The 21,997-nt window shown below is 40.9% G+C and overlaps 2 protein-coding genes across 12 annotated transcripts in view; both read left to right on the forward strand.

The window, feature by feature from the left end:
• The window catches only part of DHRSX (dehydrogenase/reductase X-linked), a 319,241-nt gene that overhangs the window by 15,422 nt on the left and 281,822 nt on the right, over nt 1–21,997 (forward strand). The gene's annotated exons all lie outside the window — the stretch shown is intronic.
• The window catches only part of ZBED1 (zinc finger BED-type containing 1), a 43,041-nt gene that overhangs the window by 15,023 nt on the left and 6,021 nt on the right, over nt 1–21,997 (forward strand). For 2 of the 11 annotated variants that reach the window (XM_030202093.1, XM_030202099.1), the window contains exon 2: nt 9,280–9,465. The exons of 6 other annotated variants lie outside the window; for them this stretch is intronic. The gene's annotated coding sequence lies outside the window, so the exon portion shown is untranslated. Of the gene's footprint in view, nt 1–9,279; nt 9,466–19,258; nt 19,393–21,997 lie in introns of all 11 variants that reach the window. 3 more of the 11 variants (XM_030202094.1, XM_030202097.1, XM_030202092.1) reach the window with 2 other exon arrangements.

A 21,997-nucleotide genomic window follows, 5' to 3' on the forward strand; every position in this document is an offset into this window, starting at 1 on the left:
ATAAATGATGTCAATTAATCGCATATGTAAATATCAGATATATTATCACAAACATTAATAAATATGTATAAAAAAATGTCAAATCATAACGTATGTGAATGTTAGATATATTATCGCAAATGTTAGTAAACAGCGGATGGCTGGCCAAATATAAGTGACATTGAATCATAACATATATGAATATCAGCTATATTGCCATAAAAAATAAAAATATACATGTACAAAAATTCAATGATTGAATAAAATAATTCATGATGAGTTATATAATTGCACAAAAATTGATTGCAATAATGGATGAAATAATGAGTATAAGTTATGTAATGACACAAAAATGATTACATTGAATCAAAGAGAATATTTTTACACAGATATAAATGGAAAATTAATACAAGAAACATAAATGTATATTCTTTTCTTTAAAAAACACAAACTTAATTTTTAAAAAAAAGAAAATTCTTTATAGGAATGGGCGAAAATCTATCTCATTATTGAGACCATTGGGACTGATAGTATTTAAATCGTAAATTAATCTTTGTTCTTCCTGAAGTATACGTTTATCAAGATCACCTCCCCTCCATTTATAAGTAAATGTCTTAAAAACCAAATACCTAATATCTGCTATGGTGTGATTAGTCGTATGCCAGTGTTGAACTAGAGGTGCAGATTGAATATTTCTTGATATACAACTTCTGTGTTCAATAATGCGTGTTTTGATAGATCTAATGGTTTTACCCACGTATAACAAAGAGCATGGGCATTGAATGATATAAACAACATGAGTAGTATTGCAATTTGAGGAGTGTTTTAACGAAAAAGATTTATTGGTGATAGGATGAGTGAAAGTAGTGGTCTCTATGCAGAGATTGCATACACTGCAATGTCCACATCTTCTATGTCCTAAATGGAGACTATCTAAAGGATCCCTGATGTCAGGCAAAGTGGAGGGGACTAAATATTCTTTTAAGTTTTTATTTCTTGAATATGCAATTACCAAATCTTTATTATTAAAGCAATCTAGACCCTCCAATATGTGCCAGTGTTTGCGTATGGACTTAGCAATGTGCTTAGATAAGAATGAATACTTGAGCGTACAGACTATGTCTGGATTCTTCTTTTGTCGATCGGGTTGAAGAAGTTCTTCACGATTCTGGGCCAAAGCTTTGGTATATCCAGCTGCAATGTGTTTCTGAGGATATCCCCTGGCGGAGAATCTATTGCTCATAGATGCAGCTTGTGAATTAAATTCCTCAAAGTCTGTACATATCCGGCGGAGACGAAGAAATTGACATAAAGGAAGATTGCTTTTTAATTTTGGGTTGTGATAACTAGAATAATGCAAGAAGGTATTGCGATCAGTGGGTTTTTTGTAAATGGTTGTGTTGAATAAATAGTCATCTTTTCGAATAACAAGGTCCAAAAAATTAATCTGGTGAATGTTATAGTCAGATTTGAATTTGAGATTAGGATCCTGGGTATTGATCCAGTTGAAAAAGGACTGTAGGGTATCTTCACTGCCCTGCCACAGGATAAAGATGTCATCTATATACCGACGGTAAATCTTGATGTGTTCCTTGAATGGATGTGATGTCAGATGTTGTTTCTCAAACTCTGCGACATAAAGATTGGCTATGTCGGGAGCCATACTTGAACCCATGGCTGTACCTTTGATTTGTTGGTAAAAATCCTTTTCAAAACCAAAATAATTCTGTGTTAGTGCAATGGTTGCGCATGTCAAGATCAAATGATTAGGGATGCGTCTGTGTGTAGATCTACCTTGTAATGTATTCTCAATGATTCTGAGAGCTTCCAACTGCGGAATATTGGTGTATAAAGATTCTATGTCCATCGTAACAAGTATAGTATCTGTAAGCGGTCCCTCATAATCCTGTAAGATGTTTATCATATGGGTGGTATCTTGGATGAATGAAGGTATGAGTGGTACGAATGGTCTCAAGAAAAAATCCACAAATATGGACAAAGGTTCTAAAATGGATCCATTTCCTGAAATGATAGGTCTCCCTGGAGGATTGATGAGTGATTTATGTATTTTGAGCAATACATAAATGGTTGGAATGGTGGGATGTGAGACTTGTAAAAAGTCCTTCTCTTTGGATGTAATAAAACCCATCCTGGAGGCGATATCAATAAGTTCTTTAATATCCTTTTGTATATCCATCGTGGGGTCCTTATCCAAGGGCACATAAAATTCACGATCATTCAGTTGCCTCTTAATTTCAAAAATATAATCGGTCCTATTGATGATCACAATTCCTCCACCTTTGTCAGCTGGTTTAATGACAATGTCATGATTGTTTGCTAAGTCTCTGATAACCTGATGCTCGGTTGTGCTAATATTATAATGTCGTGGTTTTTTGTTCCTTTCAAATTTTTTGATATCTTTTTCTACACACGAATGAAATGCTGTTATCAGGGGGTGTATTGGGCCTGGAGGTATCCATGTAGACGGTTTCTTGACATCCCTTCGTTGATGGCTCTCTCCAGTTGTATTTATACTTTATAACAGTGTGATGCCTGTGTACAGTTTTGCTATGGGACTGTACATACAACAGTGCTCCAACTTAAGATTCATAATAGCATTATTTGAAACTAGCTCATACTTTCTGCTATGTAAGGTATTTTCCTGTCCCCAGAGAGCTTACAATCTAACCCCCTTGTTTACAAAGCCGCACAGCAAAGTCAACACAGCCCGGTCGGCATTGCCGCACCAGCAGCAGCAGCTAAAGTGGCTTTGTAAACAGGGGGTAAGTTTGTACCTGAGGAGGATCAAGTGACTTGCCCAAGATCATAAGGAGCACAAAAATTTGAACTGGGCCCCCCTGGTTATCAGTGCTTTTAATCTAATCTAATATGGACACTTCTATTCCACTCTACCAATTGACTCAAGGCAGATCACAGAGTAAAAGAGAATAGATCCAGGGACAACTAGTTATTTTCTAATCTCTTTAGACATTTAAACTCGTCTATATGCCTGCTAGGTACTTTGTAAAGAGATACCTCCTAAAAGAACAGCAACAATTAATATCTCGTATAGTATGTAGAGCCTTCTTCCACAAATCAGGACCTTTTTCTTTCTTTTCTTTTTTCTCTCTAAAAGGAGCATTTTCATTTAATCACTAACAGCATTGTTCCATATACTTAATTCAAAATTGGAAGACTTAGTTTTTAACTTGGTAGTTACCAGCTGCCAAAAATTATCTGGATCTGTCTTCTTCCTTTGCATATTAGTTAAAATCTGCTAAGACCCACTACCATTCATTATAGATGTTTTTAAATAGAAAGTGAGACAAACGTAATCAGACCACGTCAGAGGTTCCCAACTTTTATGACTAATTAAAACATTTGTAGAAACCCCAGAACAAGCAAGAAAATCTAATTTGCAACCCCTTTCATGTATAGGAAAAGTTGAACCTGTAACAAAATGTAGGGATTCCAAAAACTTGATAAATTGTTATACATATGGATCCATATTGAGGCATATTTTCAAAGCACTTTGGGAGGCTAAGTTCCATAGGTTTCTATGGAACTTAGGGAGGCTAAGTGCTTTGAAAATGAGCCTCATTGTCTTCTAGATGCAAATTAAGGTCTTCAAAATATGTAGAATAACAAGATATCATTTCAAATCACTTCTGCTGAAGAGGTCTATATACATCGATCCCAATTTACCACTGTTTGCCCAATTCGTAACTGGACACACCATGAGTTCCAAGGCATCACCACAAATCCTATTTACTAATCTAATATTGAAAAAAATCACTGTAAAAAAGGGCGCGAGACCACCACCCTTCATATCTAGTCTAGAACAATTAAGTATTTTAAAACCAGGAGGACAGATGGTTAATATATAAGGTGAACTAAGATCAAGAATCCATCTTTCAGTAATTAAAAAAAAAGTCAAACCTGAATGAGAATCCCCTATAAAAATGCTTTTCCACACACTGATCTATTATTAAAATATACACATTCTATTACCTCTGAATTATTGAAGAAATCTTTAACTGTCTTTAATAATATATAGATTAAATTTTGGTACTGAATTTGATTTGTTGTTCTACTATTCAGTTTACGTCAATTCCCCATAACTACTGGAATTGATTGTGGGCATAGAGACAAACAGGTTAACAAATTGGTAACTTTCCTTGAATTATTGTGATTTTACAGCATCATGAATGACTACAAACTACTGGAATCAAAGAAATAGTACCATAACTAATCTCTTCCTGCATAAAACCTCCCAGTGAGCCTAACCCCAGTCATAACACTAAAAGAATGTTGAACTAGTACATTTTAACAGAGAAAAAAAATAGCAATCCTAAAAACAGAAAATCTTAAGAAACTTAAAAACAAAATTTCAAATACTACCTCCAACCAAGAATAAGTTTAGTTATTCAAACATAGTCTCTGCACAAAGGAGCACGCCTTCGGTTTTGCCTTAGACGACGCACTGAGTGGCGGCACACCACTGGGCACCACCACTTTAACGCAGTGTTGTCTGATGTCAGCTAAGGGGGTGGAGCAAACTCCCATGCCTGGGAAAGTCAAACCGGTTTAGAATTTAAATGCCATGGATGTTATCAACAGACCTCAAAGTCGGGAACAGACAGCAAGCCTGTCTAAAGTTTCATATGTATCAGTATCATGTCTATTGAAATATTAGCTGCGATAGTAGGGAAACCACTGTTAAATTCTGAAAATTTTTTTTTTTAAATATGTAGGCTTATTTTCAAAAGAGAAAATAACACAAATTGGGAGATGGGCGTCTTCTCACAGGGTCGCCCAAATCGACATAATCGAAAGCCAATTTTAGGCGTCCCCAACTGCTTTCCATCGTGGGGACGACCAAAGTTCCCAGGGGCGTGTCGGAGGCGTAGCGAAGGCGGGACTTTGGCATGCCTAACACATGGGCGTCCTCGACCCATAATGGAAAAAAGAAGGGCGTCCCTGACGAGCACATGGCTGACTTTACTGGGTCCCTTTTTTCTTACAGCCAAGCCTCAAAAAGGTGCCCGAACTGACCAGATGACCACCGGAGGGAATCGGGGGATGACCTCCCCTTACTCCCCCAATGATCACTAACCCCCTCCCGCCCTCAAAAAACAACTTTTAAAATATTTTGTGCCAGCCTCTATGCCAACCTCAAATGTCATACTCTGGTCCCTCGCAACGGTATATAGGTCCCTGGAGCAGTTTTAGTGGGTGCAGTGCACCCCCTACCTGTTACACTTGTGCTGGTAAATGTGAGCCCTTCAAAACCCACCCGAAACCCATTGTACCCACATGTAGGTGCCCCCCTTCACCCCTAAGGCCTATGGTACTGGTGTACAGTTGTGGGTAGTGGTTTTGGGGGGCTCAGCACACAAGGTAAGGGAGCTATGCACTTGGGAGCAATTTGTGAAGTCCACTAGGGTGCCCGGTTGATGTCCTGGCATGTCAGGGGGACCAGTGCACTACAAATGCTGGCTCCTCCCATGACCAAATGGCTTGGATTTGGTCGTTTCTGAGATGGGCGTCCTTGGTTTCCATTATCGCTGAAAATCAAACGACCAAGTCTAAGGACGACCATCTCTAAGGTCGACCTAAATTTCAGGATTTGGGTGTCCCTGACCGTATTGTCGAAACGAAAGATGGGCGCCCATCTTGTTTCAATAATACGGGTTTCCCAGTCCCTTGACGGGGCCGTCCTGCGAGGACGTCCCCAGGAAAACTTGGGCGTCCCTCTCGATTATGCCCCTCATGGTGTCCTGACTAGTTTGCCTTAATTTAATGGGAATAGAATGTAAGAAACAGTACAAAACTGCATGATAAATGTGAAAACAGAGTGAGAATTTGAGGTTCAGAATAGTCAGGTTGAAAAGCATGGGTTTTGTAGTTGAGATCAGGAAACAGAAATAGATGTGACATCCTGGACTTTTTGTGGGGGTGTTTATTCCATGGTGTAGGATCTAGACATGAAAAGGAACAAAAATGAGAAGTGGTCTGCTTTAGTACAGAGAATGCAGAGGAGGAGGCAAGGACAAGACAGCCTTTAAGAAGGAGATGAAAGACAAGGTGGTCAGTTGAGAGGGCAAGAATGTTTTAAAGGATAGAAGAATTTAACAGAAAACCAGTGAAGGGAATGCTGTGAGAGTGAAGTGGGAAAACAATAAATTAGTTGCTGAGTTTTATAAGTTAGAGTGGGTGGCATGATGTGTCAGGGAGATCTGCAAAGATTGCTAAATAGTCTAGTCAGCTCATGTAGAAAAAAACACATCTTGAAACAGGATATGGCAACTATTAAAATATATAGAGGTTTCTGTTGTATAGATGTTTAAGTAGTTGATAGTGGAGGTAAATTTATGTAACTATGGAGAAAGAGGTCTAGTGGTGACCTCAGAATTTTTGTAGTGTGACGTGGAGAGAGAGTGGGACTGAATCAATGGAAGGAATAAGGGGGTAAGATAAATAACAGAGAATTGCAATGTTGGAGGGATTTAAGATAAGGAAGTGAGAGCATTTTGTGAGACATGTAATATGAGAAAAGAAGCTGGAGAATGGTGAAAAAGTAGGTGATATATAAGGTTTTGGCAATGAAGTTTTATGAACAGCTGAAGGACGAAATAAAAGTACATAGGACTTGGCTGTAGACAAGAGAGACAGACCCTTGCAAAGCAGCAACTTAGAGAGAAGACCAAGGAGTTATCGACAATAACAGCAGTGCGGGAAATCCGAATGAACATGGAGGAAGCCAGTGTACTAGAAGATGGCTAAGTGAGGAAGGCATGATGTAGAGGCAAAAAAAAAAAAATTGCCCCAATCCCATAGATAACAATGCCAGCCCCACTGTCACCCAAGATCAAACTGGCAGCTCTGACAGTGGTAGTCTCACAGTACTCCATAGTATCCAAAACAAAATTCCTCCACCATGAATAAAAGAATGGAGGAAGAGCCTCAGAATACCCAAGTAAATAACCTGTTATGGCGCTGATCACATGTGATAGCAGCCATGAATTCTGTAACCACTTCTTTGGATAGGGCTCCATTATGTGTGTCATCCAGTGCCTTGTTGAGTTTGGGAGGTCAACCTACCCCCTCCTCACTTGGTTTGCAGTACAAGCTCTTTCAGAGGGAGGATCCTTTGTGGTCCCATCTTAGTTGCGTGTTCAGGGAATTTTAGTTCACTGTTCTCTTTGGTTCCATCTAAAATTCAGCTTCCAGTTCCAGTTAAATGACCATCTTTGGAAGCAGAAGTGGGTTAAATGACTAAAGTACCATCTAGTATATATCTGCTTGATATTGTGAAGATTGTTTCCAGACAACAGTTGTTGAGCACTGTGACTTTTCCCAGCAGATGGTGGAGAAGGTTTGTGAGCTTGATAGTAGATTACTTGAACTTGAGTCTTGGATAGAACTGTTGGTACCTCATGTTTCTATATTGCTTTTGGGACAAAAAGCAGCTTGGTACTGCATTGCTACATGAAATATATAAGAATCTGCAAATACAAATTTTTTTTTTTTTTTTTTTTTTGGGGGGGGGGGGGGGGGGTTATTATCTGCGAAATGCTTATGGAAACAATATATAAAAGAAGTGCTGTTGCTGATAAAATTATTCATAATTATTACCTGTCTACAGACATAGTCGGACAAAATGATCACGAAAGGAATCGGCTCCTTCATATTGCTGGTTTCCTCTTTCACGTATTTGTTGAGGTCAGCTACAAAACTTCATAGGTTAGTTGTCCACAGAATGTTTCTCCATTTCTTTCGGTAGGCACAGCTCTTGTCCATATGTCCAGTAATGATTGACCCCCCCCCCCCAAATAACCTGGTGATCTAGTGGGCCCACTGATATCCCCCCCCCCCCAATTTAACACCTGCCCAGTGTAATCCCACCTCCTGACCCCTTCCACATACCTTGTGTAGTCGGAGACAGGAAAGAGGCCTACTTTGTCCTGCTTCTGGGCCCACCTGCTGCAAAATGGTGGTGTCCCTGTGCATCCTGAGATGTGCTGGGAGGTGCTGGACACTGCCATTTTGCAGCGGTTGGCCCAGAGGCAGGAGGAGTAGGCCTCCCTCCAATCATGCAAGGTATGTGGAGGGGGGTTGGGATTACACTAGACCACAAGGCCAATGTTAAATTAGGGAGGAGGGAGTCAGTGGATCCGATGGACTACCAGGTTATTTTTTTTGGGGGGGGGGGGGTCCCAGATCACCAAGGATTTTGTTAAGGTTGGGGGAACTTGGGGGTGGGGGCTGCATCACCAGACTTTGCTGCCAGTGCCCGAGTCAATCAGCACTCAGGCACTGACTGGAAAGTTAGCACTGGATCCCAACAGCCCTGCTAGGGCAGAGCTTTCCCGTGTGCTGGTTTTCTGCTCATTGCACGGAATTGCTAATGAGCTTGTTTTAATACAAGCAAGCTCATTAGTATGGGACTTTCAGTCACTGTTTCTGTGCACGGTATAGCAGTACGTTAGCCGCACAATAACGTTTCATTTAGACTGGCTAAAACCAGTCAGAATTAAAGTTTGCAAGCCCAGTTTGCTTTGAGCGTTGGACTCTTAATCATCTTTGTGCTTCTTTGTTAGGCATTACAGGATAAATGTCCTCACAAAAGGTGGGGCAATGTTTGCTAGAGTGGTGGTTAAGGGATCTTGTCTTCCTTATAGTGGGATATTGCTTGGGTACATCATGCTTGTCTGGACTAGTCTAGAAGAGACGATAAGGAAGATTAAATTTATTCATACCTGTTAATTTCTTTTTCTTGAATCCTGCCAGACCAGTCCAGGACATACTCTGGAAGATTATGGTGTTTGGGATTTCCCTCAGGCTTTGTCTACTCTTTTTCTGTGTCTGTATGTGGTTCCTACTCTGGATTCTTTTTTTTTCTTCAATAAATTAAGCTGCAGTGGTTCTGATGGGATTAAGATATGGTGTGACAAGGTGGAACTAACCCTTCTTTGGAAGTGGCATGCTAGAAAATTCTAGGCTGCACTAGCCCTTATAACGGTGATGTCACTAGATAAATTCAGTATCTCCACTTCCGGGAAGGGACACAATCTGCATGTCTGGACTGGTCTAACAGGACTCAACGAAAGGAAATTCACAAAAAAAGATGAAATTTATTCATACTTATCTACAACTTTCCATTGATATAGGCTATTTATTATGATTTAGTTTTTTTTTCTAATTTTATTCTTTTCTTTTGATTTATTATATGATCATTACAAATATATTCCTTTATGTTTTCTGCTTTGGAAATTTTCATTCCGAACTGTAAATAAGAAAACTGGCATCTGCACTTTGAGAGCACCTGAAACCAAGATTGGAGGCATGGGTATTGGAGTAGGGGTCACTGAAGCAAAGTATCTGTAACGTGGTCTGGAATACCAGGAGATGAAGTCTTGGAAGTAGGAGGCTATGAAACACAGCTTGAATTTGAAACCACAGACTTTGGAATCTCTGGAGCAGGTGAGGGGACCTCAAACCTGAGGGTCATGGCAGTTACAAAGTCTTTCAGATTTCAAAAAGTGGGCTGCTTTCATCCAACAAGGAGTAACCCCAGTGTAAGGCAAATTAAGACCAACTGGGTCTCTTCTGTAAGAAACGCCAGTGCCAGGAACCACTGAAGACACTTCATAAGAAAACACTAATGCAGAGATCCAAGTTACCTAGCTCAAGGAGGGAGACTTTTTGGTCAATCCTGGTTTAGAATTTACACCCCAAAGCAGCATAGAATTTATAGTCCCTGATTCTGCCCGTTGAAATCCATGCTGCAAGTCCTATAGTGCTGTCATAAAGAACGGACAAACATAGAGTGGAAGAAAATGGTTCCAAGAACTACTAAAAGTCCAATATTTTCAAGATTAAGAAGTTTATTCTTCAATAAAACTTGCATAAATAGTTCAGACCCTACACGGACTGTGTTTCAGCTAAGTGCCTTCCTCAGGGGTCACAACTTTCTTCTCTGTTTGTCTCTGTGACCCCTGAGGAAGGCACTTAACTGAAACACGATGTTTATGTAACTTTTATTGGATAATAAGCATTTTAACTTTGAAGATATTGGATTTCTGGTAGTTCTTGGAACCGTTTTCTTCCACTCTGTGTTTGTCCGTTTGACTGCTGTGGAAGCATTCAACCCCCCCCCCCCTTTACTTGTTTTGACTAGTGTTGTCATCAGGGGCGTATCTGGACTCCGGCGGTAGGGGGGGCCAGAGGGAGGGGGCACATTTTAGCCCCCCCCCCCCCGGCGCCATCGACCCCCCCCCCCCGCCATTGTCAGAGCCCCCACCGCCACCAATGACTCTCTCCACCCCCCCTCCCGTCGCCAACCCTCCCCCGCTGCCGTTGCTTACCTTTGCTGGCGGGGGGGCCCCAACCCCCGCCAGCCGAGGTCCGCTTCCACCTGCCGCTGCCTTAAAAACTACTTCTTCAGCCGGCGGGGGACCCCAAACCCCCGCCAGCCGCCCCAAGGTGTTTAAAATTCATCTTCGGCCTCCGTGGCCGTGCTGCTGTTGATAGGAGCTGTTGAATCCACTTCGGAGTCTGACGTCGCAGCACGTACAACGTACAACAACGTCAGACTCCGAAGTGGATTCAACAGCTCCTATCAACAGCAGCACGGCCATGGAGGCCGAAGATGAATTTTAAACACCTCGGGGCGGCTGGCGGGGGTTTGGGGTCCCCCGCCGGCTGAAGAAGTAGTTTTTAAGGCAGCGGCAGGTGGAAGCGGACCTCGGCTGGCGGGGGTTGGGGTCCCCCGCCAGCAAAAGTAAGCAACGGCAGTGGGGGAGGGTTGATGGCGGTAGGGTGGTCCAGGGCAAAATCTGCGGGGGCCCAGGCCCCTGAGGCCCCACGCAGATACGCCCCTGGTTGTCATAAAGCCAGGACTAGCCTAAAATCTTCCTCTTGGAACTGGGTAACTTGGCAGCTTTATTAATGCTGCTTGGGCGCCATCAGACTTTTTAGGGAAATGCTCAGAAGGTTCTTGAAATCTATAGGTTTCTAGGCACAGGGTATAATTGCAGCTTTTACTTTTTGGAAATGGTTTCACAGAATTTCTAAACTGGATCACTAATTAGACAACTAGGATGTCGAGTAGACTTGGAAAATGTCTCAGACAGTATAATAATTGGGAATTTCACACTGTAATTTAGGATTGTGAGTCCAATAATCTAATAAGGAAAAAATTATAATATGGGTTCTATAATTCCAGAACTATCAGGGGCTAGGAACATGGAACGTAAGTCTTTGGAGGAAGTCTCTTGAGCAGACGTTAATAGAGTCACAATACCCAGTGTATCTGAATGTTTATTTTATTTATTTATTGGGATTTATTTAGCCACCTTTATTAAGAGATTCACCCAATGCAGTGTACAGCAAGAACAGTAACTGACCTTGAACTACTACTGAAAAAAGGTGTGAGCAAAATCCAAATAAATAAGGCCAAAAAATCCAGGCAGGATTTTCCATGGAGCTTGAGACCAAACAGGGAGATTTAGGCCCATTGGGAAATAGGAACTAAGATTACCAGAAATATATGACACAGCTGTGCTGTGCTAGAATAGCTTCACCTGGAAGACAGGTGTCCTCTAACCTAAGGGGCACCAGTTTAAGGCCAGACCATGACAACGGTTAACGATGGTAAATAAAAAAAAACAAGCACACAAAAAAAACCTGTTTTTTTTTTTATCATCAAAGAATAAAAAAAATATGAAATGACCCTATGTCGTTTATACTTCCTACATCATTTCAAACAAATGCACATCTCTGTTGAGGAGTAGGTTTCTGGGAAGAGATCTGGGCGGAAAGCATAGGAAGGGATGACAGGAGTGGCTGATTTATTTTTTTTTAATCATCTTTCCCTTTGCACATACATAGCTAAGTAAAACCTTGACTGGCACGAATGGTTTCCCTTTCCAAAACATGTTGTTAATGTCATAAATGAAGCCGTGTTTCATACTAGACATCTTTCTGGGTAGAATTGGGCAAATGTAAGAAAATAGGTGTATAGAAGTGACTGTTTCTTATGTATATCTTATGCAGGGCTGTTCGTGGGAATCTTATAAAACCTGTCTACCCTCTGATTTCCCTGGAAGCCTGATTTTAAAACAAAAATGAAATATCCAGAATTTTGGGTTGGTTTCCAAAAGAATGATAGACATCTTAACAAACGTTCTCACTGTATTTTGATCATTATAGTGCTGAAAATCACCGTGTCTGCTTATCCTGTCATTGCATTGAATTGTATTTCTAGTATTCGTGATCTTATTAATTTAATTTAATTGAAGGACTTTCTGTGTGGTAAAATTACCATAGAAACAAGAGGGATTTGTCGTATGCTAAAATTTGATATTTTGTAGTACAGACGTTTCATTGAAAATAGTAGTTAAATACAGTTTAGGTCTTAAAGTGATCTCTTAATACCAGTTTTGTGTAGGCTAGTGAAATTCTCAGCTTCTGTACGTATGCACAGAGCTTTACAAGAGGTTCGATTTAGGAAAGGTTCAAAAAAGAGCGACCAAAATGATAAAGGGGCTGGAACGCCTCCAGTATGAGGAAACGCTAAAGAGGTTAAGGCTCTTCAGCTTTGAAAAGAGACAGCTGAGGAGGGATATGATTGAGGTCTATAAAATCCTGAGTGGCATAGATTAAGTAAAAGTGAATCAATTTTTTTAAAAATTCTTTTTCAAAAAGTACAAAGACCAGGGGACGCTCAATGAAATTATTTGGAAATACTTTTAAACAAATAGGAGGAAATATTTTTTCATTCAAAGAATAGTTAAGATCTGGAACTTGCTGTTGGAGCATGTGGTAACAGCAGTTAGCATATCTGGGTTTAAAAAAAGGTTTGGAGAAGTTCCTGGAGGAAAAGTTCATAGTCTTCTATTGAGATGGGCATGGAGGAAGCCGCTGCTTGCCTCAGGATTGGTTACATGGAATGTGGCTACTAATTGGGTTTCTGCCAGGTACTTGTGACCTGGATCGGCCACTGGGCTAGATGGACCATTGGTCTGACCCAGTATGGCTATTCTTATGTCCCTTTGGGTGGGGAGAATGCAGACTATTTGTACTTTCTTTAGAAATGTTTTTACTTAAACAAACAAAAAAAAAAAACAGTATATACAGAGAGACGTTCACTAGGGCAGTGTTGTAAATTTAGCTTAATTCTGTCTTTAGAAGATAGTGCACTAACATACTTTTTGTATTGTGTATTAATGGCCAGGCCTCAACAAATTTTCTTGGGATTTAGGATGCAGCCTTGGAATGACTGGAATTATTTATTCATTTGTACACGTTTATAAATCACACATTCATAATGTGCTCAGTGTGATGTACAGCAAGCTATTTATTACAGTTGCTGGGAAGGAGTGGCTAAGAGGCTACTACTGCTCTCCTTACTGCCTACTCATGGGCAGTGTGTATCTGGCAATGAAGAGAGGCTGTGGTAGCTGGGGCAAGGAAAAAGCTGCAGCTGCTAAGGGTGGCTGGGTAGTGCACTCGCCTACCCACCAGAGACCTCAGCCTTAGCCTCTCCATTGCCTACCTGTCCCCAGAAGTTGCAGTTTTAAGGGGGAGACTGTTCCAAAAGGATGGACTCCACCTTAACTGGGATGGAACCAGGCTGCTGGCGCTAACTTTTAAAAAGGAGATAGAGAAGTTGTTAAAGTAAAATGGGGAGGAGGGGGAGCCGACAGTTGCCCAGAAGCGCAGGACTGGGGAATCTTTCCTGCCTGCCCCGAAGAATTCGCTGGACAACCTGGGTGGCTGGAGGGGGGCAGGGGAGAGAGGAGAGTTGCTGGACATGGGTGGCTGGAGGGGGGGGGGCAGGGGGAGAGGAGAGTCGCTGGACATGGGTTGCTGGAGGGGGGCAGGGGGAGAGGAGGGTCTCTGGACATGGGTGGCTGGAGGGGGGCAGGGGAGAGAGGAGAGTCGCTGGACATGGGTGGCTGGAGGGGGCAGGGGAGAGAGGAGGGTCGCTGGACATGGGTGGCTGGAGGGGGGCAGGGGAGAGAGGAGGGTCGCTGGACATGGGTGGCTGGAGGGGGGTGCAGGGGAGAGAGGAGGGTCGCTGGACATGGGTGGCTGGAGAGGGGGCAGGGGAGAGAGGAGGGTCGCTGGACATGGGTGGCTGGAGAGGGGGCAGGGGAGAGAGGAGGGTCGCTGGACATGGGTGGCTGGAGGGGGGGCAGGGGAGAGAGGAGAGTCGCTGGACATGGGTGGCAGGTCAGCTTTTTTTTCTCCTCCACCTACAAAAACCTTACAGCTCCTGCACCCCAACACACACTCGGCTCTCTCCCTCCTTTCAACCCTTGCAGCATACAGAACCCTCCTCTCTTTCTCTCTCTTGTTCTGCACCCCCCCCCCCACTGCATACAGGAACCCAGACCTCATAAGAACATAATAATAGCCATACTTGGTCAGACCAGTGGTCCACCTATCCCTGTATTCTGCTTCCAACAGTGGCCAAACCAGGTCACAAGTACCTGGCAGAAACCCAATTAGTAGCAACATTCCATGCTACCAACCCTGGGGCAAGCAGTGGCTTCCCCCATGTCTATTTCAGTAAGACTGTGAACTTTTCCTCCTGGAACTTGTCCAAACCTTTTTTTAAACCCAAATACGCTAACACATCCTCCGGCAGTGAGTTCCAGAGCGTAACTATTCTTTGAGTGAAAAAATATTTCCTCCTATTTCCTCATTTCATTTCCCCCTCCTGTTTTTTTTTTTGAAACTCGGGGTTCAAATTTCATATTCAGTACTGGGCAGCAGAAGAGGATGCTGTGGCTTGATGCACAGCTGCTGTTCTTCCACTTGTGATCAGCGTTGGCCTACGACTGGTGTATGTATGTATGCATATATGTGTGTGTGGATGGGTGCGATGTATGCGTATGCATGCATGTGTGGGAATTGCTGCTGTAAGGGGTGAAGTAAAGAGTAGAGAGCTTGCTGCTCATGGTCCCTGCTTCCTAAAGCTCTGACTGAACCGCCTGCTGCCATATTCTGTGCCAGCAAAATCTAGGTGACGGATCTGATTTCTTTTTTTCTTTGGTTGCCATGGTGACATATCACCTGGGGTTTGTCGAGCCCTGTTAATGGCCAGTGTTAATGAGATGCAAATGAGGCACATTTTACTTCTGATGCTAAAATTAGTGCATTCAGTTTTTCTTAACTACATCTTAAAGATACATGATAGCAACCATAACTGATTTTACTTCATTGAGTGATTTTATCAGAACTGTCATGCAAACTTCCTCACCGGTCTGAAAAACCTCCTGATAGTTAATTTTGAAAATTTTTATAATGTTCATATATAGGTTTTTAAATCACTTTTCTTTGAATATTTCTTGAATGCTCTCTTGGCTTGGTGGTTTTCTCAACAGAGCCCCTCCGTTTCACTGTAAGCTTCTTCAGGAGACAAACCGGCAGTTGTATGCCCTGATTACATGCTGTCTGGTTCATATGTCCTGTTCATAAAGAGAATCCAAAAGTAAAATCTAGAGCATCAGGGGTCTATGAATTTAAAAATCACACATAAACAATAATAAATGAATATACATACTGTATTAATATATATATATATATATATATATATATATATAATAAAATGAAATAAATTGGTAAAGAGAGACATACCTAGGAAATAATAAACCACTAGGTATTTCCAAGACTAGTCATCAAATGGTTAAAAAAATAAAAGATAAAAAATAATAAAAAATGGATAAAAGAATGAATAAAAAGCGAATAAAAATGATAGAGGATAAATGTAAACATAAGCTAAAAGTGTAAAACAAACAACAATCAAAAAAACACCATGAGGGATGTGTCATATAAAAAAATTCAAAATAGCGAGAGGAAAAACTATTGCTGGAAACTAATGTTGCACACTATAAAACATTGCAGAGCGCAATGTTGCATATTATAAAAGTAAAAAGAAAATAAATACCACTGTGGCAAAACAAAAATATTTAAACTTATCGTGGTGCAGGGTAAAAGGAGATCGTTTGAAAGACAACGACAACGAACATTGCAGAGATCAATATTTTATTATTTTTTTTATTTATTGTCCATTAATGTCGTCCTACCTCAGTATGTTGGTTTCTCTTGGTGCAGATATGTTTTATTAAATTCCTGTTCTCTTTTCATTTATTGCTTCATAATGTTGCATTTTGTGTGCATAGAGTGACGCTTGATATGTAATGTTTACTTTTAGTTACTTGGATACAATACCATTTTTTAAGGCCACTTAGAGTATATCATTTATTTTATTTTACTCGGCAATTGATGTACATATGTTCTTTATTCTGTTTGACAATTGATGCCCATATATTTTCTGTTTATTCATTTTATTTATTTGTTTATATTACTTACATCATGATAACCCTGTTGTCTCTCTTTTTTTGAATACCTGGTTTTTTACATACAAATATGTATTACATTTTATATTATGTATTTGTTTTAATCTTGATCACAGGTTTTTTAACCATTTGATGACTAGTCATGGAAATACCTAGTGGTTTATTATTTCATAGGTATGTCTCTCTTTACCATTTTATTTCATTTTATTTTTTTATATATATGTTATTAATACAGTATTCATTTATTATTGTTTATATGTGATTTTTAAATTTATAGACCCCTGATGCAGGCCGATTGGACCGAAACATGAGTTGTGTTTGGTTGTGTTCCATGTTTTTAGAAGAATTCTGAATAAATTTTGTTTTGAACATCAGCTGTGAGAAGTTTTGTTACTCTATTCTTCTATATTTTTTGGTGCCCCCCCTTTTCAGTAGAGTATTTTTCCTTCTGTTTGTGACTGACTTTGTAGCAGTCTCATTATTTGCTTTAGGGCTGAGACTTATTCAGGAACCCTGAACCCGTAGTGATGTCATACACTGCCCTAGTGAGGGAAAGGAACCTGTTTTCCTAATTCATGAGAACTGCACACACATGACCATGAATTTAAGTACAACTCATTTTTGCTAGAATTATGTTGACGTGAACTAAGACATCTGTTAATATAATCAATGAAATATGCTTTAACTCTGCACAGGGATGTTACTGTTTGGCAAATTAGATTTCATCCCAATTGCCCATTATGGTCTGTGTAGAATTTCTGTAGCTATATTAGTCCTGGATAAAATTGGCATCTTCCTTATCATCCTGCTAGACCAGTCCCAATCAGTGGGTAGAATGCATGCGATGTTGCGATAGCAGCGTGCGATAGCAACGTCCTCAACTTTATCCCTATTTCTAGGGCTTTATATGCCAGCGATGAAAAAACAACCCTACTTTTTTTAAAGGGTTTGAAACATGCTCTTTCTAATGAAAATGATTAAAAAGAGTTTCCAGAAGGTCTTTTTTTGTAAAAGTGGGCTAAAAATACCCTATTTTTGGCGTTTTTGCAAAAATCATCAACTTTACACTCAATTTGTGAACTAATGGAAAATATTAGGAGAATTAAATTTTATATTCGAAAACCTTGTGTTGATAAGTTGTTGTGTGCAAAGTTTCATGTTTATCACACCTTTAATTCCAGAGATATAAAAAGCCAAACTTTACAAATTTTTCAGACCAAGTTTGCTCCAAGTTTTCTTCATGGAAATCGCTCATGAAGATTTTTTTTTATTATTTTGTTTAATAGAGCGCAAAAAGTTGTACAAGGTGGCCAAGTTTTTGTTTCTCTCAACAAAATATTGCCGGAGATACAGTGCATATTTTCAAAGCACTTAGCCTTCCAAAGTTCCATAGGTTTCTATGGAACTTTGGAAGGCTAAGTGCTTTGAAAATATGCCTCCAGTGTCTCAAAGTTGCCGAAATCTCGGAGTCATACCATAGAAGGCTGCAGTATGGGGTCAGATTACTATATCTCAGCACGTATTGCATCGGCGAATGTAAAACTTTACCAATGTTCATTGGAGACATGTATGAATGTTCACAGAAAATTTCATCGAAATCCGTGATGGTCGCGCAGGGCACTTCTCTGAAATCAGACCACTTGACATGGAATGACCCAAGTGTTTTATTACCCCCGTCCCTTGTCCCTTGGGAGGGGGGAACACTTCAGCCCTGTGGGCTAAAAAAAATAAGAGAGACCAATAGGCTTAGATATAGGCGCAACTGGTAACAGCTTTATTGGTATCTCACTAAGCCAATACAAAGTAATTATTCTCTCTGAAGCAGGTTGTCAGACAGCAAACACAAACACTGAATAGCAAAGACTGCTCAGCTAACACTGTCCCAGCCATTACATATATACTGTTGCAAGTTTCGTTTCTTCTAAATCATGTGATTTCTCCTAAACTAGAATTAGGTAGCCTATGAGGCATATTTTCAAAGCACTTAGCCTTCCAAAGTTCCATAGAAACCTATGGAACTTTGGAAGGCTAAGTGCTTTGAAAATGAGCCCCTTTGCCATATATGGATTGTTCCTGTATCCTATCAGTCTCTCCCAACGTGTATTCACTTGGACACCAGGTGGCTATTGGCTAATTACATATCAGTTCTGCGTGCACAGCGTGTAGTTAGTCACAGAGCAAAAATACATATAACAATACCCTTGTGTCCTCTTACCCCAAGACTGAAACATTCCTTAGGCTCACTGTATCCTCAGTCTGTCAGCACGTCCCAAGGTTATATCCACATTATATGAAAGGCATACTCAGCTCCAGCCAAATGTGCATCTTTGAAGTGTCTGTTCTCAGCTCCTGAGAAAGCAGCACTGTATGTTATAAAGATGGCAACTTATTAGGCCAACTTGTGAGAACCAAACAGAGCAATGCACAGGCCTCTGTAGCAGGCCTAGGCCTTAGTAACAGGCCTAGTATAGGAAGGAATATACACTTCTCTATGTAAAATAGAAGCCCACTTCTATTTGGTAGACATACCCAAACTATGCCCAAGTCAGGTTCCCTTAAGAGGGGCTCTACAATGTGCAGATAGCAATTTTGGAGCACCACTAGTTGTCTAGCCATTTATATGTCTAAATGTTTGTAAAATATGGATCTAGGTGTTTTATACTGAGTGACTCTAACCATCATTTTCAGCATCAAAGACTTCACAGTCAAATCTTATGAGATAATTGAGTCATTTAATAATACCATGCGCTTTATACCTTAGGATGCTAATCAATTAGCACCACAAATGTATACAGCGTGCAAGGACTAGTAGGTGACATATGACATTTCTGGACTGTTTTCACCAATCTGCAAGTTTAAGAGTTTTCCATTAATTTTCTTGTTTCTTGAATATTTTATGTGAACAGGCATACTCAGTGTCACAATGAAGCTAAGAAGACAACAGGGATGGGGATAGAATTAACCATCAGCAGCAGACAGGCAGAAGTACAAAAAAGAAGGGAAAGCATGGGAAGCAATGAAAAACGGAATTCTTTCCAAAGTATGTGTGTGTGCACACATGCACCTGCTCTTACACATGCATGTATGTTTATATGTGCATGTGTCTCTCTGTGTTGTCTGTATGTCTGACCTGGAGAAGAAAAGTTGTTTGAATATGTTCCTAAATATCCCATTGGTTGGGAAAGTATAATAAAAATGAAACCAACTGTGAGAACCATTATCTATCAATGTCGGCAGATTTGAAAGGATGCATTTTACATTGAAAATGCAGAGTACCACTTTGGCAACACGGATCACTGTGCTTCTCCACCACTGAGTGGCAGTACACATGTCAACCAGCAGCAAGCTACACAGATCAGCCTCTAAGTAGGTAATTTTATAAGGAGCCATGTAGACTTAGGTGGCAAATATGCACAATAATGCCAGTTTATTCTAGTCATCTAGGCATGTATGTGAACACATATGCGCATAAATAGCAATAATTTGGCTACATGCTTTTTCTGTAAGTACATACCTATCTTCAATGACGCACACTTTGCAGGTGGATATTCACATGGGTGAAGTTTGGACAGAGCATACCCTTACATGTGATAATTATAGATTATTAAAATTTATGTTGTAAGAAAGAAACAAGACCTAAAGGGAGAACCCCACTAGTCCTGCTATCTTTCCCTCTTATTCCGTCAAAGAAAATAGATAAGCGGAGAAAAGCGGATACTACTGAAGGTTTCCCTAGTAGAGGGTGCTGGGACTCAGTTCAGCCAAGAACTAAAGGTTTCCCCAGTAGACAGTGCTGGGAACTCCGTTCAGCCAAGGGGAGGGGAGAACTCTAGATGGGGGAGGGAAGGTTCAGGAAAACCCTTGTGGTTCTGCCCATTTGGAGGGAGGTTTCCTGGGAAAAAGCTGGGCTATATAAAACCTCAAGGTGAACCACAAAGTGGTGGAGAGGAGGAGACAAGCCAGCCCATGGAGGTGGAAGAATACCCAGGACCTGAGGAAACTAATGAGAAAATGAGGAGGTTGCACGTGAGCTCCAAGGTTCACAGGAGAAGATGGAAAGTGTACTTAGCAACCCTAAGGGAGTGATCAGCATCATCCCAGCAAAAACCCCGTGAAAAATAATAAGGACAGATAATTTTTGCCTCTAAGCTGGAAGAGTGGGGAGGGGAATGTAATGAAGTACAAGTCTGCTTCATCGTGAGTAACAGGGGATTTGGGGTCTGCCAGAAGTTGAAGCCCTAGGCTTATGTAACAGGGCTTTCAACTTTGTAATCTTTAGAGGTAATTGTGATACTGTGAACAGGGGAGGATTTTTGCTTCATGTTTTGTGTGCCCAAGCGTGCCCTCTTTCTAAGAGGGGAAAAGACTGCTTATAAAAAGGGGAAAGCTAAGACAAGGCAAGCAGCGCCTAGCCCTGCGGCGCAGCCTGTGTCTCTGGTGGGGACATTGGACTGCTTTCTGCAGTCGAGTGCAGCGACGGGAGCTTCTTTGCAGCCGGTGAGTCTGGGGAGAGGATTGCCATTCTCCCGGCTTGAAGCTGAAACAACCTTAAGCCCTGAGACGCGCAAACCCCCACCAATGCGGGCGGAAACCCCAAGTGCAGCTCTGGAGACGCCGAATACCAAAGACCCGACAGGGTCTCCGGTCACGGGCGCCGCCTCGGATGTAAGAACGCCGACTTTCCCCACGTTTGGAACAGCGGGTGACGGAGGGGAGAATATCCTTGGGGAAAATCAAACTGCACTTGAAAGTCAGCCATCAATGGAATCAACATCTGCAGCTGGGCTAGCAAGTAAGTCTTTTTTGCCACTAAAACCGGAGTCCATAACTTTGGACACAATTTGGCAAGCATTAGTGGGTTTAGAAGCTTCCTTTTCACAGAAATTTACCTCAATGATTCAACATTCTAACCAAATGCTTGAAAAAATACCAACACTTGAAAAACAAATTATAGCTATGGGTAATGAAATGGAAAAACACTCTAAGACTTTACAAGATTGCCAACAGATCCAAGTTAACATGATTAAACAAAATCTTGTCCTCTAAAACAAGATGGAAATCCTGGAAAACTGTCAAAGGTCTAATACCCTTGGGCTAATAAATTGTCCTAAGCAATTGTCAATCTCACCTCTTATAACTTTAAAAACAAATATCTAACAGAGGTTTGGAAAATTTCTGAACAATCACATCCTCCTATATCAAAAATATACTACATTTCGCCTTTCCAGAAGAGAGAATTAGACCGAGGAAATAGACTTGATCAACCTGTGAAAACCTTAGACCTGAATCTAACACAAATTCTTGAGGATGTTTAAGTGGGACTGACAACTGCTACACTTAAAGTAACCTTTTTTACAACCCGATAGAGACTGGCTACTTAAGCAGTATTTTCTAAATAGAGATCAAAATTTCTTGAATGTAAAATAAGAATGTATCCAGATATATCTAAAGCTACTCAAAAGATAAGGCAAGAGTTTCTTAAATTGTGCCCTAAAGCTTTGCAGCTGGGCGCTTTATTCTGGTTAAAATTTCCTTGCAAATCGATGCAATACTGGCTGAGATTGTTCACAGAAAATTTCATCGAAATCCATGATGGTCGCGCAGGGAACACCAGACCACTTGACATAGAATGACCCAGAAGCCAC

The sequence above is a fragment of the Microcaecilia unicolor genome, chromosome 4 (assembly GCF_901765095.1).
Source record: "Microcaecilia unicolor chromosome 4, aMicUni1.1, whole genome shotgun sequence".
In the NCBI taxonomy this organism is placed as follows: Eukaryota; Metazoa; Chordata; class Amphibia; order Gymnophiona; family Siphonopidae; genus Microcaecilia; species Microcaecilia unicolor.